The sequence below is a fragment of the Equus asinus genome, chromosome 7 (assembly GCF_041296235.1).
Source record: "Equus asinus isolate D_3611 breed Donkey chromosome 7, EquAss-T2T_v2, whole genome shotgun sequence".
Lineage (NCBI taxonomy): Eukaryota > Metazoa > Chordata > Mammalia > Perissodactyla > Equidae > Equus > Equus asinus.
Genome location: NC_091796.1, coordinates 90,859,783 through 90,880,057, shown reverse-complemented (window position 1 = coordinate 90,880,057; position 20,275 = coordinate 90,859,783).

The window sequence follows — 20,275 nt, the reverse complement described above, 5'->3', positions numbered from 1 at the left end:
TTTGCCATATTCCAACAAAATAAATCTAACCTTCATTTCAAGAACTCCACACATACAGTAACAAAGGAATCCTAGTGTGGTTAAAAGTGAGAGATAAGGCGATTAGAAATATTAACAACTTAAGTGATCAAATATATAAGGCTATAGAGTCTATAATTCGATCTAAGTACACCACTTGTGTATTTTTAGTTTAAGGTCATGGAAAAAGTACTTATTCCTGGTTGAGGCTTTTATTTATCTAAAAAATGACCCTAAAGTTTAAAGTTTTGTTAGGAGAATAGACTGCAATATAACCCAAGCTTATATGTAACACTGACAACTCAATAAGAAGCCGTGACCTGTTAATTTTAGCTTCAATAACCAAAGAGGATGTGGGTTTAAAACAAAACAAAACAAAAAAACAGAAGCACAGCTACATTTATCCTAAACATGACTTCAAGGAGCCCATAGGTTTTGTAAGTGTTTTTAACTGAAACTTTATGAATTTGTTCCACATTAAGCTTGTTTACTAGTTGATTACCTGAAATGGAATAATTATCTATGCTTTCCTTAAGTTGTATTTTTGTTATTTTAATTTATTAAAATATGAATTCAAAGTGTGAAATTGGAATGCCAGATAAGGCTGGATACAGATAACTAAAGATATCCTTGACTTTAGATTGTTTCAATCAAATCATTGATTTCACACATTAATTTGATCCACACTTTAGTTTAAATGCTTAACTAACTTAAAAATAAGCTCTCTAAAATAGACTTGAGAGTAGAAACTTCATTTCCAGCAGAAATACTTAATTAGAAGGTCTAATTTAGCCTTTGATGCCTTTTTAGGGATAGTGGCTGGTATGTAATTACAGTGATTTATAATTTTTTAAAGTGAATCGAATGTAAAAAGAGGAAGAAGAAAATTAACAAGATACCAACTAAAAGTTAGGCCTTTATTTTAAGTGAACAGTAACCTTGATAATTATCATGCTATTTATTTTAAAACCAATAATGTTTACTAACCAGTAAATATGTGTTCAATGAGAATGAGTTCAATAGTTAAACATGAATGGAACCTGTTTTACACCATCCCATGTCATTTGGTAATTCACAATATTCACTAATTGCTTAATACATCCTTCAATAAAGAAATGTGTTTAACTAGAGTTTCTCAAAAGTGTTTGATAACAAAATGATTTGTTGCACCAGAAAATCTATTGACATTTTGCAGAACACAAGATTCTGGAAAACACTAAGCAAGATCAAACCTCTTAATAATTAGGATATTATTTCCCATTTTCACAAAATGCTATCCCCATATTCACTCAAATGACTATAAAGAATATCCTGTAACTTTCTAAATATTCGTGTTATTTCATTATTCCATACCTTTGTAGATGTTTTTTCTCTCTGTTTTGAGAAACTTAAATGCAAGCATTCTCTTTTGAAGGAAGAGGAATTTGGAAAATTCTTCAAAATTCTATGTATCTTTGTATAATTCTTTATATGGACTGGGTACTACACTAGGCATTGTAATAAAAATTGACTCCATGAGAGTTCTGATCTCATGGAGTTTAGAGTTTGGTTGAAAAGAAAGGCATTAAATAGATATTTACACAAATATTTATAAAATGCTAAAAATGAATATTAAATAGGATATAAGAAATATTAATTATTCAAATTTAGATCGGAAATGGAGGAAAATCTTCCCTGAGGAAGTAACATTTAAGCTGAAATGAAGAAATATTCAAAATAAGTTGGAGGAAGAAGGCTGGCATTACTGAAATATAATAATGGATAAAAATTACTGTCAAAATTACCAAGTATACCTGTTTTCTCACTTTTAGAGACAACTATTTACATCACCTCTTTCATACACAAACTGAACATATGTCTACCTTTATTTTATCTGTCTTTTCATGTTTCTCAATAGATGACTGGACTTCATAATTCATGAGAAAACACTAGTACATATGCAGTGACAGGAAAACTCCTTGTCTTTTTACCACCAAATCTATTAGTTTGCCCCAAAAGCTCAAGAAACATTGAGAAAAAGAAATGCAAAGAAAAACATACCAAGGCACATTATAAGCCATTTCTTAAAACAAATGATAAAAAGAAAATTGAAAACTCAGCTAGAGAAAAAGGATACATTATATACACAGGGACAAAGGTAAGGATGGAAACAGATTTTTCATCAAAAAGATTTCAAGAGAGAAGTCAGTGGAACAACATTTTTTAAATATTGAAAAAAAACACTCTGTCAACTTAAATTCTATACACAGTGAAAATATGTTTCAAAAATAAAGGCAAAATAAATAGAAAAAATAAAATCCACAAAAATAATATAAAATACACTAAAATAAACAGATGATAGATTAGATGGATCGATAGGTAGATAGATATGTACATAGAGATAGATAATAGACAGATCTGTTAGAATTCATCACTAGCAGATTGTCAGGATGAGAAACATTAAAGAAAATCCTTTAGCTAATAAACGGTAAATGGATCAACATTTGTCTGGATAAGAAACAAGACCTAATTATATATAGTTGTATTAGTTTTCTAAGACTGCTGTAACAAAGTACCACAAACTAGAGAGCTTAAAACAACAGAAAATTTATTTCACAGATCTGGAGACAAGAAGTCCTAAATCAGTGTGTAAGAAGGACTATAGATCCTTCCATGCCTCTTCCTAGCTTCTGGTGGTTGCAGACAACCCTTGGGTTCCTTAGCTTGTAGCTGCATCACTCCAATCTCTGCCTCTGTCTTCACATGGTGTTCTCCCCTCTATATCTTTACCTATGTGTTCAAATTTCCTCTTCTTATAAAAATACCAGTCCTTTTTAAGACTTCGTCTTAACTTGATTACATCTGCAAAGACCCTATTTCCAAATAAGGTCATATCCATAGGTACCAAGGATTAGGACTTCAGCATATATTTTTGAGAACACAATTCAACACATAACAGAAGTCTACAAGAAATGAATTTAAATATAAAGATAAAAATTGGTTAGAAATAAAAATATGGAAAATAATATAACACTAGTCAAAAGAAAGTTGGAGTGCCTATATTAATGTAAGAAAAAGTAAATTTCAGAGAAATATGTAACAATAATAAAGGGTCAATTCATCAAGAGCATTAACAATTCTGAACACTTATGTTCCTAATAACATAGCTGTAAAAAAGCTACTAAAATCAAAAAAAGAGAAAAATCCAGAGGTACAGGGAGAAATTTCAACACCCTCTCTTAATAAGTGATATAATAAGTAGGTAAAAATCAGCTAGAATGTAGAAGACGTGAACATCGCCATCAGTCAACTTGACATAATTCACCTTTATGAAACATTCCACTCAAAAGCAGTCGAATGAGTATTCATTTCAAGTGCACATAGAAGCACAGTCTTGCCATAAAACAACTCTCGTAAAATTAAAAAAGATTTGAGTTGTGACCAGAATTCAACTAAATTTGTCACAACTATAAAATTCTTCTCTTCCAAAGGCATTGATAAAAGAATTAAAAACAATCTTCAGACTGGAGAAAATATTTTCAGAGCATATATAATATAAATGACTTCTATCCAAAATATATTTAAAACTCTCAAACTGTAAAAATATCCCAAAAATAAAAAAGGAGAAATTATTTGAGTAGACACTTCACGGAGAAGATATATAGATGGAAAATAAGCAGATGAGAAGACGCTTGCTATCATTAATCATTAGAGAAATGTGAATTAATATTCCAACAAGATATTACTACACACTTAAAAGAATGTATACAGTGAACAACAACAACAAATAACCAAACCAACTGCCATCTGTTTGCAATGTGAAATGGCGTAACCACTTTGGGAAACAATGTGGCATTTTCTTGAAACATCGAATATATGCATGCCATATAATCCATGCATTCCACACCTAGGTGTTTACTGAAGAGAATAGAAAGCACATATTCATACAAAGAATGATGCATGAAAGATTATGGCAGATTTATTTGTAATATTCAAAACCTGCAATGAATCCAAATGGTTATCAACTGGTACATGAATAAACAAAATGTAGTATATTCATACAATGGAATACTACTCAACAGTTTGCTTGTTTGTTTGTTTATATATACTTAATTTTATTGGGGTATGATTTACATATCATGAAAAGAACCCATTGACAAAGAGAACAGATTAGTGGTTACCAGGAGGAAGAGGGGTGAGAGGTGGGCACCAAGGGTGAAGGGGCACACGTCTAAGATGACTGACAAATAATAATGTACAACTGAAATGTCACAATATTGTAAACTATCATCACCTCAATAAAACAAACAAAAGAACCCATTAAAAAATGTAAAATGCAATTTTTTTAGTAAATTTATGTAGTTGTACAACCATCGGCATGATTCCATGCTAGCATAATTCCATAACAAATGTTTCTCCCATTTGCCAGTTGATCCCTACTCCACTCCCAGTCTCAGGCAACCACCTTCTGTTTCTATGCTTTTGTTTTTTCTAGAAATGTGATCTTTCTAGAAGTTTAAGCTTTTCTAGAAATTTTGTGTAAATTTAGCCATGTAATATGTAGCCTTTTGTGTCTACCTTCTTTTCTTAGGGTGCTTTGAGACTGCACTATGTTTTTTCACAAGTCAGTAATTCATTCTTTTATTGTTGTCCTAGCTATCAATGACCTTCCTATTGCCCTTACAATGGCTGTTTTTCTGTGCTATTTTTCCTTCCTCACATTTCACCATTTTTATAGTTGATCATCGATCATGGTTTCTTACTACAACGTTCTTGGATTCCATTTTTTATCCTATTTTACTGGTTGATTCTCTTCAATCTTCTTTCCAAAATCTTTTCAATTGAATTCTCAGTGTTGGAATATCCACGACTAAATTCTTGGCCTCTCGCATCTTTTTATTAAAGTCTCATGACTTAAACATTACCTCTAGAGATATTTCAAAAATGTAAATATTTGCTCATTATTAGAGATATGACTATTTTAAAAGTTCTATTGATGTCTGAGAAATATTGCAAATCTAATATTACTAAATCATAAATCTTTGTTCCCAGTCCCCAAAATGTTTTCCTTATTCAAACTTCAAAATCTCAGCAAGCCCCAAAACCAGGCATGATGTAAAATTTCCAGTTATGAAAAAAATATTTCTTGGAGCTGGCTCAGCCACATAGTGGTTGGGTTCATGCACTCTGCTTTGGCAGCCCAGGGTTAGCTACATACTGCTGCTCAGGCCTTGCTGTGGCAGCGTCCCATATACATATTGGCATGGATGTTAGCTCAGGGACCATCTTCCTCAAGCAAAAAGAGGAAGATTGGCAACAGATATTAGCTCAGGGCCAATCTTCCTCACCAAAAAATATATATATATATTTCTCAAAAATATTCCAAATATATTGCTTTCCATATATTTGAGGGTACTTCTAATGTCTCCACATTCCAAGAGACCAATATTTTTTCACTTGTCCTCTGCTTTGAATCTTTCTCTAAATAATCCATTCTGCACACATACCCAGAGAAATTTTTTTATTTAGATGTTAATGTTATATTTAAAATTATTGAAAATCTTTTCATCACACTGCAATAAAATTCAGCCTTCTTACTCTTCCCTGTAAGGACATAACTTGACCCCTGAATACATCTCTGCCTTCCCCTTATACAACCTTCCCTTGGCTCTGCACACTCCAGCCATACTAGGTCTCTTTCTATTCCCCAACCATGAAAAGATAACCTGCATGTCAATGCCTTTGTACTAAATATGACCCACAATGGAGAATGTGTCTTCTCTAAACCTCAGCATGGCCCCATCATTCTACATGTTCATGTCTCTTCATAAATCACTTCTCACATCAGTAAATCTAAAAGAACTTCCAGTTACTCTCTAAAGTTACCTTAGTATTTATTTACTTGTATCATTCCTTTCACTCTTGTGTAAGGTTCTTGTGAATCCCCATATCTCTCTTACAATTGTTGAGAACTGTCTCTGGCACATAGTAGATGTTCAACATACAATTGAATAAATGATGAATTAACGTAGTCATATTCAAGAATATTTAGAGCCTTATGGGACTATGCTTATGCATTTGAAGCTCATTCTCAGTGTAATGAGAGATTTTAAGCACAGATATTTATCATCGTGTATGCATTTAAAACATTTCACTCTGAAACCAGTTTAAAGAAAGAATTGATAGGTGTGTCATAAAGAATTTAGCCTTGCCCAAAGAGATGTCTGCCCATTGCCCTTGGCTTCTTGGAAGTAAACTATGTCATATGTGATAGAATTGTCTAGGGTCGGGGCTAGCTACATTGGATCTTAGGGTGGGGCTAAAAGTCTTAGTATGGGGTTGACCATGCCAGAAAGACCAACCATGTGATGTAAGATGGGGGTTTTGGGTTGCAAGATATCAGTGTCTGAAGGCTGAGATCAACCTCGTGAGAAATCAGTCATGCCTACATACTGGAGACTCAATAGATAACTGGATACCAAAGCTCAGGAAAGCTTCCCTTGTTGGCAATACTCCATAGGTATGTCACGCATTGATTTCAGGTGGGTAATGTGTTCTGAGGAAAACAGAAACTTCACATTTAAAACTCTCTGAGACTTGGTCCTATGCATCTCTTCCTTTGGCTGACTTAAATTTGTTTCCATTCCCTGTGTATTAAACTATCACCATGGATAGAATACCTTTCATTGATCTCTGTGCATCCTTCTAGAAGATAATAGAATCTGAGGATGATTTTCGGGACTCTTCAAGCTTGCAGTTGATGTCAGAAGTAAGGGTGGTCTTCTGGAGAACTGTGTGCCCTATACACTTGATAATTGGTGCTAAACTTTGCAATTTGATTAGTTTGGGGTAGTAAAGAACAAAATCTGATTCCTATATTCAGATGGATAGCTATTATATCTGTCCAAGCAAGAGATACTGGTGACTCAGATTTTAATGGTTTGGATTCAAATGGAAAAATGTGAGTGGATTTAAGAGGTATATGGAATTTGATTCAATAATGATCTATTGAAGGGTTAGATATGGGAAGTGAAAGAGAGAGAAATTTGTAACAATTTTATCAAGATGGTGAATTAAGCTGTTACAAACACACAGAAATGCTGGATAAAATACAATAGCAAAGGCATTAAAGTTTGAAAGCAAGTAGTTGTCCAAGTATCAGAAGCAAAGAGATATTAAAGCCAAAACAGGAAACAAGCTAATGGTGTTTGTAGGTATTTGCTTCCTGGTTAGAGCCCCCAAGGATTGGGACTAGGAACGTTTTAGAAAATCCTCTATGAGAAGTTTAGAAACACTCTCATGTGTTAAGCTTGGGCGTGGCAATCAGAGAAATATAAAATGAATGTATAAAATACAATATGTTCCAGGACAATTAAAAACTCTGGAGCCAGGGAAGAATAAAATTCCTTATTCTTCTTTTAGAAAAGTTACATTTACCTCTGTGGAAGGTGACTACAAAATGGAGTCACACAGTCAATGGTACAGAAAATAGATTTTTCTTTAACTTCGAGCAAATGGTAATATATCTATTACTGCTGCTTATATTTAACCTTACACTAAAGGTTCCAGCGAATGCATAACAAGAAAAGAAATGAAAGACAGAGAGAGAAGAGAAATGAAGAAAGAGAGAGAGCTGTTTTAAGTATGAGAGTTAGAAAAAAAACAAAAGCAGAAAAATAATTTGTATTGATGAAATTCTTAAAACCAATAACAATATAGCAATTTTATCAAAGATATAAACATGTTCAAATAGTATTCCTATCCACAGCATCAATGATTAGAAAATTGAATTCTAAATCAAGAAAAATTCCACAACTACAACAGCAACAGGGAAATAGAAACTAAAATATCTGTCAATTAATCTAGCAATTGACATAGACGTGTATGAGGAAAATTTTAAAGAGCATAAAATTTATTTTAAAAATACTAGACAGGGGCCAGCCTGGTGGTACAGCAGTTAAATTCGCATGTTCCCCTTCAGCAGACAGGGGTTCACCAGTTCAGATCCCGGGTGCAAACTTACCGTCAAGCCATGCTGTGGCAGGTGTCCCACATATAAAGTAGAGGAAGATGGGCATGAATCTTAGCTCAGGGCCGGTCTTCCTCAGCAAAAAAGAGGAGGATTGGAGACAGATTTTAGCTCAGGGCTAATCTTCCTCAAAAAATAAAATAAAATAAAATAAATAAAAATACTAGACAAAGCATTTTCATGGATGAGAAGGATCAATACCACAAAGAAGTCATTTTTCCTACGTCTATTCACTTAATGAAGTTTGAATTAAAATAACAAAACAACTTATACACGACTTGATACTTTATGGTGAAGTTTGTTATGACATCTCAATGAACCAATGATAGCAGTGAACAGTCTGAAGAAAGATAAGAAACAACCCTGGTGGACTGGAGTTTGATATTTCAATCATCTATGCTTACCATATGCTGTTCCCTAAAATCGGACTTTTTCTACCAGTTTACCTGACCTAGAACTGTTATTTCTTTATCATTTTATGACTTTCTGAAAGTCTATACTCTATTAGGAGTTCTTAACTTTGTTAGTGTCACAGACGTTTTTCAAAATATGGCGAATATGGGCCTCTTCTTAAAATAATGAATTTGAATATGTAAAATATCTTGCACAGAATAAAAAAGTAAATCAATTATCTTAAAATTGAAGAATATTGCTTGTACCATATGTAGTTGCTAAAAGAGAAAAAGTAGGTGAGCTTAGTCTACTATTGGTCTCAACATTATTTGATGTATTTTTCTCTCCACCTCTTATACAAAATTAATCTCTACAGGACTTTTTTAAAGTTATGTAACTGATATTCTATTGATGAAAGTAAAGATAATAAGAAAAAACTCTGAAAAGTAATGCTTCTTAAGCTGAAAATTAAATGTGGAATATTCTTTGTCTATGAAATAATTAATTTTCATAGAAGTAAGAAATATCTTATTTCAAGCTTACTTCATTTTTTATCATAGAAATGATATTCACAAATTTATGGATGGTAAAGGAAAGTTCAGGCTACATGTCACATATGTCCAAGTAATAATGTAAATATCTACTTTCCCAGTAAACCCAATAAACTATGAATGCTTTGAGGACAGAAATGACTCCTTTATCTCTAAATCTCATAGCACATAACATGTGGTTCACTGTTTGTCCTTTTGTTTGTTGAGTCTATGAATCAATGCACAAATAAATAGATTGCCTCACAAAATATCATTGTTTGAAAATATCTTTTAAATATAAATACTCTTGGAAATCATGTGTATATATATTTTTAATTTAAAATTAAATATTTTACGTATAAAAAATATTATTTACTATAGTCATGATGTTGTACATTAGATTCTCAGAACTTATTCATCTTATAACTGAAAGTTTGTGCTGTTTGACCAATATTCCCACTTTTACCCCAGCTCTCAGCCTCTGGCAACCACCATTCTGCTCCCTGGTTCAGTAAGTTCTACTTCTTTAGATTCCACATATAAGTGAGATCATATGGTACTTTTCTTTCTCTGTCTGGTTTATTTCACTTAGCATAACGTCCTCTGGGTTCTTCCATGTTGTTGTAAATGGCAAGATTTCCTTCTTTTTTATGGTTGAGTAATATTCATATATATATTCATATATATATATATATATATATACATATATAATCTTACATTTTCTTTATTCATTCATCTGTTGAGAGACTGTTTTGGTGAGGAAGATTGACCTTGAGCTAACGTCTGTTGCTAGTCTTCTGTTTTTTGGCTTGAGGAAGATTGGCCCTGAGCTAATATCTGTGCCAGTCTTCCTCTATTTTGTATATGGGATGCTGCCACAGCATGGCTTGATGAGTGGTATGTAGGTCCACACCCAGGAACTGAACCCACAAACCCCAGGCCACCAAAGTGGAGTGCACAAACTTAACCACTATGCCCCTGGGCCAACCCCTAGGTTGGTTCTATATCTTGGCTATTATGAATAACGCTACAGTGAACATGAGAGTGCAGATGTATCTTTAATATCCTATTTTCATTTCCTTAGTATACGTACCCAGAAGTGGGAGCACTGGATCATGTGGCAGTTCTATTTTTAATTTTTTGAGAAAGCACTATACTGTTTTCCATGGTGGATGAACCAATCTACATTCTCACTAACAATGCTCAGGGATCTCCTTTTCTCCACATTCTTGCCAGCATTTGTTATCTCTTGTTTTTTTGATTATAGACATCCTAACAGGGGTGAGGGGATATCTCCTTGCATTTTTGGTTTGCATTTCCCTGATGATTAGTGATGTTGAGCACATTTTCATATACCTGTTGGCCATTTGTAAGTCTTCTTTGGAGAAATGAATTTGCTAAGAGAGTAGATCTTAAATGTCCTCACCACATACAAAAAAGAAAGGTAACTATGTGAGATGATGGATATAGCTTAATTAGCTTGATTGTGGCAATCACTTCACAATGTATATAAATATTAAGTAATTACATGCACTTTAAATATACAATTTTTATTTGCCAATTATACCTCAATAAAGTTGAAATAATAAATATTTGTAATGGCTTTTTATATGTGTTAGATATAATTAGGTGAGAATATATTGCCTTTCTACAAATGATACTTGGTTTTGACAACAATGATGAAACTATGAGAAAAGGTCATGGTGATTTCCTCAGAAATTTAAATTTGTCACCATGAAATTAAACACACAGGGATTCTCAACTATTAAAAGCTAGTATTGCCTTGGGACATAATCTTTTACAATTCTTGGGATGTGTAATTCTTTTTCTCCCCTGTATTGTCACATATGAGAAGAAGACAAATATTTGATTATAATTCGTGATTTATATTCTCATATTTTTAAAACAGAATGACTTAGAGCTTTTTATTCTAAGAACATTCTAAGGTTTTTAAATGTGCTTGCATAACTATGCCCTGATAAATGAAATCAACCAGTCCTGTAGGAAATACAGCATCTACAATCGGAAACTTAGATAAGCTTTCTGAAAGAGAATTTGGCTGTAGCTTATGAGGAGTAAAAAATGCACAGTCATTTTGACCAAGGAGGATCATATTTAAAAATTAAACTAGAGAAAAACTTAAGGTGTGCTAAGGTATATGTATCTGGTAGACAGAATTGTAGGATGGTCCTCCCAAAATTCCAAACACCCGATGTTCCCACACTTTCTTTCAGTTATTCAATGGAATGCTAATTGAGGCACTGTTGTGAAGGGATTTTGCAGATGTAACTAAGCAAATACAATTTAGTTGATGCAATAGTTAATTTTATGTATAAACTTGACCGGGCCAAGGGATGCGCAGATATCTGGTTAAACATTTTTTCTGAGTGTATCTGTGAGAGTGTTTCTGGAAGAGATTACCAATTGAATTGGTAGACTGAGTTAAACAGATGGCCCTCCCCAGTGTGGGTGGTCATCGTCTTATCCTTTGAGGGCCTGAAGAGACCAAAAGGCAGAGGAAAGTTAAGTTTGGTCTCCGTGCCTGATTATTGAACAGGCATATTGATCTTCTCTTGCCCTAAGCACTCCTGGCTCTTAGGCTTTCAGAGTTGGACTGAAATCTACACCATTGGCTGGCTGTCTCTGAGGCCTTCAGACTACATCACTAGCTTTTCTTTTATCTCCATCTTGCAGAAGGCAGATAATGAGACTTCTCAGCCTCTATAATCATGTAAGCCAATACCTTACAATAAATTACATGTATGTATATATCTGCTATTGGTTCTGTTTCTCTGGAGAACCCTGACTGATACAGTTGACCTTAAAATAGGGAGATTATTCTAGGTGGGCCTGACTTAATCACACGAGCCCTTTAAAAGCAGAGATATTTTTCTGTATGATGCCAGAAAGTGAAATTTGAGAGATGTGCCCTGGCTTCCCTGGAAGAAAGCAAACATTCACGTTGTGAATTGCTTGTGGGGACTAATGGCAAGGAACTGCGGGAGGTCTCTAGGAAAGAGTGATTCCCCAGCCAATGGCTAGTATATAAACAAGGACCTTCATGCAGCAACCTCAAGGGAGTGGACTCTGCCAAAACCCAGTAACCTTAAAAAAAAGACCCTGATCAGATGAGAAGGCAGGCTGGCCAGCATGTTGGTTTCAGCCTGGTGAGACCCTGAACAGAGAATGCAATCACGCAGTGGATTCTGACCTACAGAAATGTGCACTGATAAATGTGTGCTGTTTGAAGCCACTAAGTTTGTGATAATTTGATAGGTAGGAGTAGAAGATCAATACAGTATATAGGACGTTTGTTTATTATTTGGTAATAGTAAAAATCTGAAAAAAAAACCTCACTGATGAATGAATGAAAAAGATTATGGAATAAGAAGGGATTTCTACTTTTCATTGCATGATAATAATAACAACATTAAATAGTGAATAAAACAATGAAATGAATTTAAAATATCTTCCTATTTGATTTGCCTCCTCTTCATCCACTGGTGAGACAGTGAGTGCCAACCTAGGTTTCTGGAGATGCTTTAAAACACAACACCCAACACTGGACAGATGAGACTGATAGCAGTTTATTTGTCACATAAGCTCAGAACCTGGGGGAGAACATCACATATCATACAGGGCGACACGATGTTGCACCAGGGAGCAGAGTGAACCTGGAGGGAATCTTGGAAGGAGACTTCGCGTTGACAAGATTGGGTGATGGCTGGTTCCAACGAGAGGATGTGATTGGCTTGTTTAAATAATTCTACAGGCTGGCCGGGAAGTTAGGATCTGGACCAATTGCAGTAGCTAGTCCAGTGTTGGAGGAGGTCATTGAGAGGACAGAACCGTGGGTTGACCCATGAGCTGGATCTGGGCAACGGGAAGCTCCACATTCCCTCCGCTCTCCTTGAAATGTGCATTCTGGTCCCTTTCACCACAACAGAAGCTGCCTTAAGGACACAGCCTTGAGATAGTAATGTGTTGTTCAGATCATCCGGATAGTACAAGTGATTGAACCCAAGTAAGGCCTTTATATAAACTTTTAAGATTCTAGCAGGTGAGTGTGGAAATCTACTTGTCTTGCAATTGCCCGAGGCAAACCTTGTATGTAAGTTGCTTATTAAACTGATACCTATGACTGTGGAGTGGTAGCCTCTTTTTTGGTCTCTCCTTGTCCTCTGTGTATGGGGGCCAGTTTCAGATTTCACCTGGGAAGGTCCTGAGGTTGTGAACCAACGCCAGCTAATAGAGAAACAAGCTGAGTGAAAAATCTTTCCCCCTGGGTGGCACACATATGTGGCAAGAGCTGAGAAATTTATGATTTGGCCTTTGGGGACATGTGAGGCTCAAAGATGTCAAGGAATCACTTAATGTTGCATCTTGATTTCAGGCCTTCTGCCATACTTTCCAAATTTCTTTCCTGAATGAAGTACAAGTGCTGCATGTTTTTTGTACCTTTGAAATTTATGGACAAGCATATTTTTTTCATTTTACTGAAAACCATTGAAAGTTCATCAGCTCTTATTGTTTTTTAACTGTTAACATAAATTATGACTCAATGGACAGTTATTCCATAAATTCAAGAATGTAGAATTTTCATGTTTTTTGTTAACACTTGTGTTGATATTTCAAATTTGTTTCTTCTAAGTCAATTTTCTTAGCATTGTGTGAGGCAACTTAGCCATGTTGTGTCTTATTTTTTTAAGGCACCTAGCTAATGCTTTCTTTTTAGATTTAAAATTCATATTATGGCGTAAACTCCACTGATTTCTTCTGTATGTAGCAAGTGTCTATTTGCTACATAATCTAGTGAATTTTACTGTTTTTTTACAATATCATTGCCTCTGGGATAAAGTTTATTGCTTTCTTTCTTCCTGAGAGAATCTGTCTTGTCAATAGGACTATAGTTAACCTATCTCATCTTTAATTATGCTGTGAAACAATCCTATAACAACAGGAGACATTTATCCATCACATTCTACTTACAAAACACTATTCTATGTACTGCAGGTATTTTCAATCCATTTTATACTTACAAAACCCCTATTTTATGGAGAGAAAACTGAGGCACTGAGGAAATAAATAATGTGTCCAAGATAAAGATGAGATATGCACCCAGGCAGTGTGGATCCAGAATCCATGATCTCACATACTACAATATGGTACCTCTAAAAATAACCCCTTCCTTCATATATGACTTACTTGGAAGCATAGGATATCCACATAGATAAAACTAGAAAAAAAAACAAAACACTACATGAGCCATTCATTCATCATTTGTTAGAAGATTCCTTCAACAAAATCTTATTTGCCAAGTATTTTCAAAGTAGAATGCTGAGTGTTGGCAATCTATCAATAACTTGATTCAAAGTATCCCTCCTCATGGATGTTATAATTTGTTAAGAAAAAAAAAATAAAAACCTTTTTAAAATATGTTTTAAAAACATGATACACATATTTATAAGTCAAGAACAAGGCTCTCTGGGATCCTACAGGAAGGCTTTCTCCTCTGGACTTTGGTTGGGAGGCAGGCTCCTCACTATAGTCAAGGAATTCATTTATCCAGGTATAATTTGAATGCAGGAACACCTGGTGCATAAATTCAGTATCCACATCTTAAATGATGTAAGTATTGCCAGCACTAGGAATTACCCTAGAATAAGGCAGAGTGGCAGGGGGCTTGATTAATGCTGGCAGACTCAGTTCTCCCTTCTGCAAGAACTAAAGCTTTGAAATTGTGCAAAAGGAAATAATGCAGAAAATAGCTGCTGCGTTCATGTTCCTCTGTGTGCAAAATGGAAAAAAAAGGTAAAAGGTGCCTTGAATAATTTAAAATAGAAAAATACTACTAAGTTAGTATTTTGGGAGCCTGAGGTAAAGCAGTATTTTTCCCCCCTTGGTAGTAAGAGTGGGAAGAAAAGAAGAGCAGTCTCAGAGCAGCTCTCAACATTGTCTGAGGATTTTGTAACATAAATCTCTCACATAAGGATGTCTGCGTACCTGCTCCTATCCATCATATGCTGCATGAATACACAATCCCTTCCAACACCCTTGTCCTAAATCTAAAAAACATTTGCTTGCTGACCCTGAGAATTTCAATCATTACAGTCACTGAGCTATCTGGCACTCAGGATCTATGGTGAAAGGTTTCTTTTATTTCAGTGATACATTCATTTATTCAATGAAATTAGTCTTTTGTAGAAATACTATACATATCATCTTGACAGCTATTATAAATTCACTGTTGCTTATTGAAATATTTTGAGCAATCAGTGCCTGATTATTGAAAGCATCTTGAAAAAAATCTCCAATACGTACTCATAACTTCAAATAAAATATATAAAACTCAAGACAACATTGTGGTTCTGTTTTCAGTTTTGGAGAAAGTAAAACTGCGTTAGGGAAAAAAGAGACTGATCTATTTCAACAAACATTTTTGGAAGAAAAAGTTCTATGTTCCAGATTCTGTACTAAAGTGTTATATATAGATACTGACACAGGAAAAGAAACAGAAAATCTCTGTAGATGGTATTAAACTCACAATTTAGTGGGAATCTATCTATCTATCACCTATCTATCTATCATCTATCTATCTATCTATCTATATCTATCTGTCTATCTATCTATCTATCTATCTATCTATCTATCTATCTATCTATTATCTATCCATCCATCTATATAAAATAGCATAATAAGAGAAAATGAACATATATGGAATGTCTATTATTTGTTAAACACTCTGATTTATTCTTTCACATAGAACAGCTCATAAACCCTCACAACAAAAATCATGCAAGTTAAGAAAAACATGTTAGAATCATAACCAATACTAAGTAATCTTGCTTTGTCACTTTGGGTAAGTCAGCCTCTGCCCCTCAATTTTTATATGTATAAACATAAGGATAATAATCACCTTGATGTAACAGGGGATTAAACAAACATCTTTAAAACATGAGTCCTGGGCAGCTAAAGTATAATTTTAATAATTCTTTGTTTATGTTGGAAAACCTCCAATAATGAGGTGATGTTCTACCTAGTTATTGAAAAATAATGAGAATTTTACACTCAGTGCTCTATCTGACATTCCAGATAAAGAAACAGCATCTAACAAGCATGATTCTTAAGGATATAAAAGATTTATTGTGGCTTAAACATATAGTTATTTGGTGGAAAGGGAAAAATATAAAGTTGGAAATTCAGGTTTGCCTTGAGTCTGTAATACCTTCGGCAAGTTAGTGATCCTCAGTAAGCACCAGTTTCTGTAAAACTGGGATAGTATGGGACTAAATTGGATGAGGATGATACCACAGGTAGTTCATCCTTTCAACGCTGGTGCAAGGTGACGACTCATGGGGTTGCCATTGTTGTGGTGCTGGCAGTGTGATTGTAATTACTTTACAATTCCACATACTTCAGCTTTCATCTTTGTGATGAGTCGTAAAAATGGAAGTGCGATATTGGTACTTTAAGAAGATCACTGTCACATTGGCAGTAATTTGGAGAATTCAATGAAAAGAAAGAGATCATGATCAGAGACAAGAAGGAAGTAGCTGAAATATTCCAGGTAAACAACAAAGACAAGTTTATTTTTGATGATTACAGGAAGAATAGAGAAGTGTTGAACAATTTAAACAATATTTAGGAGGTAAAGTAAACCAAACTTTCGACTAATTAAACCCATGTATGTGGAGGGATAGGAATGGTCAGGAGGGATGGCAAATGAATATGAGCAATCTGCACTGGAGAAGCAGCTGGGTGGCGGAATCATTTACCCATGATGAAAATGCCAGAGGAGTAAGTAGCAACGTTGGGGAGTCAAGTTCTAATGTTTCGTTTGGAATGTCTTAAATGTGAATATTCATGCTCCAATGATTTGGAAAAATTTCATATTTGGAAATCTAAAATCTAAATATTCATAGGAACTGCAATAATAGTATAATATTTCTACTCTAATGCAAATTCAGTTATACAATTGACTATACCATATAATTTTCATAAGATGATGCATGAAATATGACTGTAAAATAATTATGCTCATTAGTACTACCTGTAAAATTATTTGCTTAATTCCTCTTTGAATTTATCTTATGTATTTTTATTTAGTATCAACCAAGAATATATTTGACTCTAGACATTTATACAGATGCAATTGGCATTGCAGTCAGGCATCTTTAATACAAAGGAAACAGTACTTTCTTTGGAGTAAAGAGACTTTATTTACACTTCAGGTCTCCTATTTCTTTATGACTTTGGGTTAATTGCTTACATAATCTAAATCTCAAATTTTTCATTTAAAAATGAGAATGATAGCGTCTATCTTACTTAGCAGACGATATTTTCAAAAAATGGATGTAACAACATTTTCTATCTCACATGCTCTTCCAGAGACTTGCCTTTCTCTCAAGAAGTGCATTCTCTGTCCTCTCCTCTTGAGCCAAGGCAGGCTTTTGAGACTGCCTAGATGGAGTAAAAATAGAAGAGCTGGCATATGACTTCTGAGGCCACATCATCAAAAGCAATAGAGCTTCCACCTGGATCTCTGTGTTGGGATTCTTGCTCTTGAAACCTTGCCACATTCTGTGGGGAAGCCAAGTATCTACATGGAAAACCTTGTGTAGGTATTCCAGCTGACTGCCTCATCCAGCTAAGGTATCAGCCATCATCCAGCGTCAACTGCCGTGCATTAAAAGAGTGGTCTTTCCCATGATTCCAGCCATTGAAGTCTCTCTGGCCACTCCAGCTGATGGCTCATGGAGCTGAGTTAAACAGTTCTCATTGAGCCCTAACCAGACTCTAGATTTATGGGCTCAACAAATGATTGCTTTTGCTTTAGGCTTAAGTTTAGGGGAGGGTAATTACATAATAGGTGATTGGAAGATTCACTATATTTTTAGGAAGATTCAAATGAAATATTATGTGAAAAAGTTTTTAGAGCTCTGAAGTTCTTTACAAATAAAAAGAATGAGTATTATCATTCCTAAAAGTCTTCACTTTAAATACTCTGCCTCTGCCAACATTTATTGGCCACATTATCTTTTACAATAAGGAAAAATAGGCTTTATTTCTAATTTAAACCTGTAAATTAAATACAATTTCCAGCTTGACAGCAATCGATGGTTAGAATCTGTTCCCAATCCATCCTTGATCATTCTGTAAAAGTCAAATGGCAAATGGCTGTTGATTACAGATCTGCTTAATATAAAATCTAGTAAGATACATCTAGAAGCCTATATATCAGTTGTCCTTCTTGATACTAAATTTCCTAGGATTTTAGGAAAATTCATTTGATCAGATTTTTATTCTTCCTCTTTGACTCTGCTTTTGCTTCTCCTAAATAGAGCATTAGTCGAAGTCTACACTGTCTGTTTACATTCTCATTTTGAATGAGAGATCTAGACTTTCAAATGACAATGAATGTCATGCATTGCTGCATTATGTTCTTTAAGGCAATGCTTACTAATGCAACAAACAGTTAAAATCTTAGTGGCTTAAAACAACACTAATTTATTTCATTCATAAATCAGATTTATTTCAAGAAATCATCAGGACCCAAGTCATTTCCATCTTTTGGCTCTGCCGTCTTCATTTCATGGCTTCCAAGTCACAAGAAAAAGGGAAAGATCATCAAGGATCTTGTGTGGAAAGTTGCTTTATGGATATGCCTTGGTAATAGTGAACATCTCTTCTACTTATGTACTGTTGATTGCAACTCAGCCACTTGCCTGCATTGCATCTGACTAATGTAGTCTACTTCCATGTCCAAAATGAAAGGAAAGTAGGTTTGATGATTTTCCAGCAGTTACTGCCATCTAGCAATTCCTCCATGAACTCTAAAACTGTATCTCTTAATCTTTGAATTCCCCAGAATTCAATAAATAATTGTTAAATTAACATAGGTTCTAACTTTAGCCATTCTGTAAAGTGTCTTCTTCTCATCATCTAGCACAACCCTCCCCAGCTCAACCATGTTCTTTTAGTATCAAATTAATTACGTTTCTCCTAAAGATCCTGTATTTTCTTGTCTCAGATTTCCATTTACCATGTTTCTTCTGCCTTCAATGATCTTCCTGTGGATATTCTATCCATCATTAAAGGTCCAAAGAAAATGTATTTTCCATGAACACTAAAACTGTATGTCTTCATCTTTGACATCTCAAGATATCAATAAATACTTGTTTATTTTGCATAATCCTTGATGGAAGTTTTTGTGAAGTTGCCATCCATTTAAGAAAAGATATTTTATTCTATTATAAGGGTAATATATTAGTCTTCAAATTCTTATCTGGGAATGCTTTGATCTGATTAACTTAACGTTATTATATAGAGACACAGGATGCTAAGGAAATGGACCCAGGGAAGAAATTCAAACACATCGTAACACAAAACAGCTGGGTGACAACTTAAGAACACAAAGAATGCCAGTAGATAAGTTAACAGATGCTCCAGAAGGATTAAGGAGTATGTGTAGGATAATAACAAAGGCAGATTTTACCTACTGTAAATAAGTTTAACCTACTTATTCTCTGCCCTGAATAACACATATACAATTCCCTAATATAATGGTTATCCTCAATATATATTTGTAACTTTATATTTCTTCTTTAATTCTATCTTTTCCACTCATTTTAATGTCTAGGCATAATATTGGTCTAACTGTAAATGTAGCTTTTCCACATCATGATTTTATATATATATTCATATGATATATTTTCTTATTTTTAGTTTGAAAAGGCTTGAGATTTTTTTTTTCCTTTTAATTTAAGAAGAGTGTTCACGTAATTTAAAAATTATCCTAGCTGTCTAATCGCTTTGAAAAATACCGTCTGGCTTCGAAGTGTTCTCAATGTATAATCATGGAAATAAAAACACCTGCGTTTATTATATCTTCACTTTGTTTCTGCTCACTCATTGAGACCAGGAACTACATCTGATTGCCTGTTTTTCTTTTTCTTCTAACTTTGCAATTTTCACTCAGACATTTCTTGTTGGCATATTAGCGTCTGTTTATTTTAAAGCATATAATTATGACAAATAAATAAAAACAACTTAGATTCTGTATTGAATCATTCCAAAATAGCTTGAAAAAAAGAGGTAAAGTCAATATAGCCAATGATTTCTTGGGGGAAAAAAAGAAATTAAGAAGCCCCAGCAATCTAGAGAAAACTGCTCAGTGATTGTGCAATAAGTATATTCTGATATTACACATACAAGCAGATAGTCAGAGGGTTGAAACAGCTGGAGTATTGAGGAGTTTTCTTATTGGTCCACCAGGTACTGGCACACTGAATATATACCACTTGAGCACAGACACCATTTGCCAATT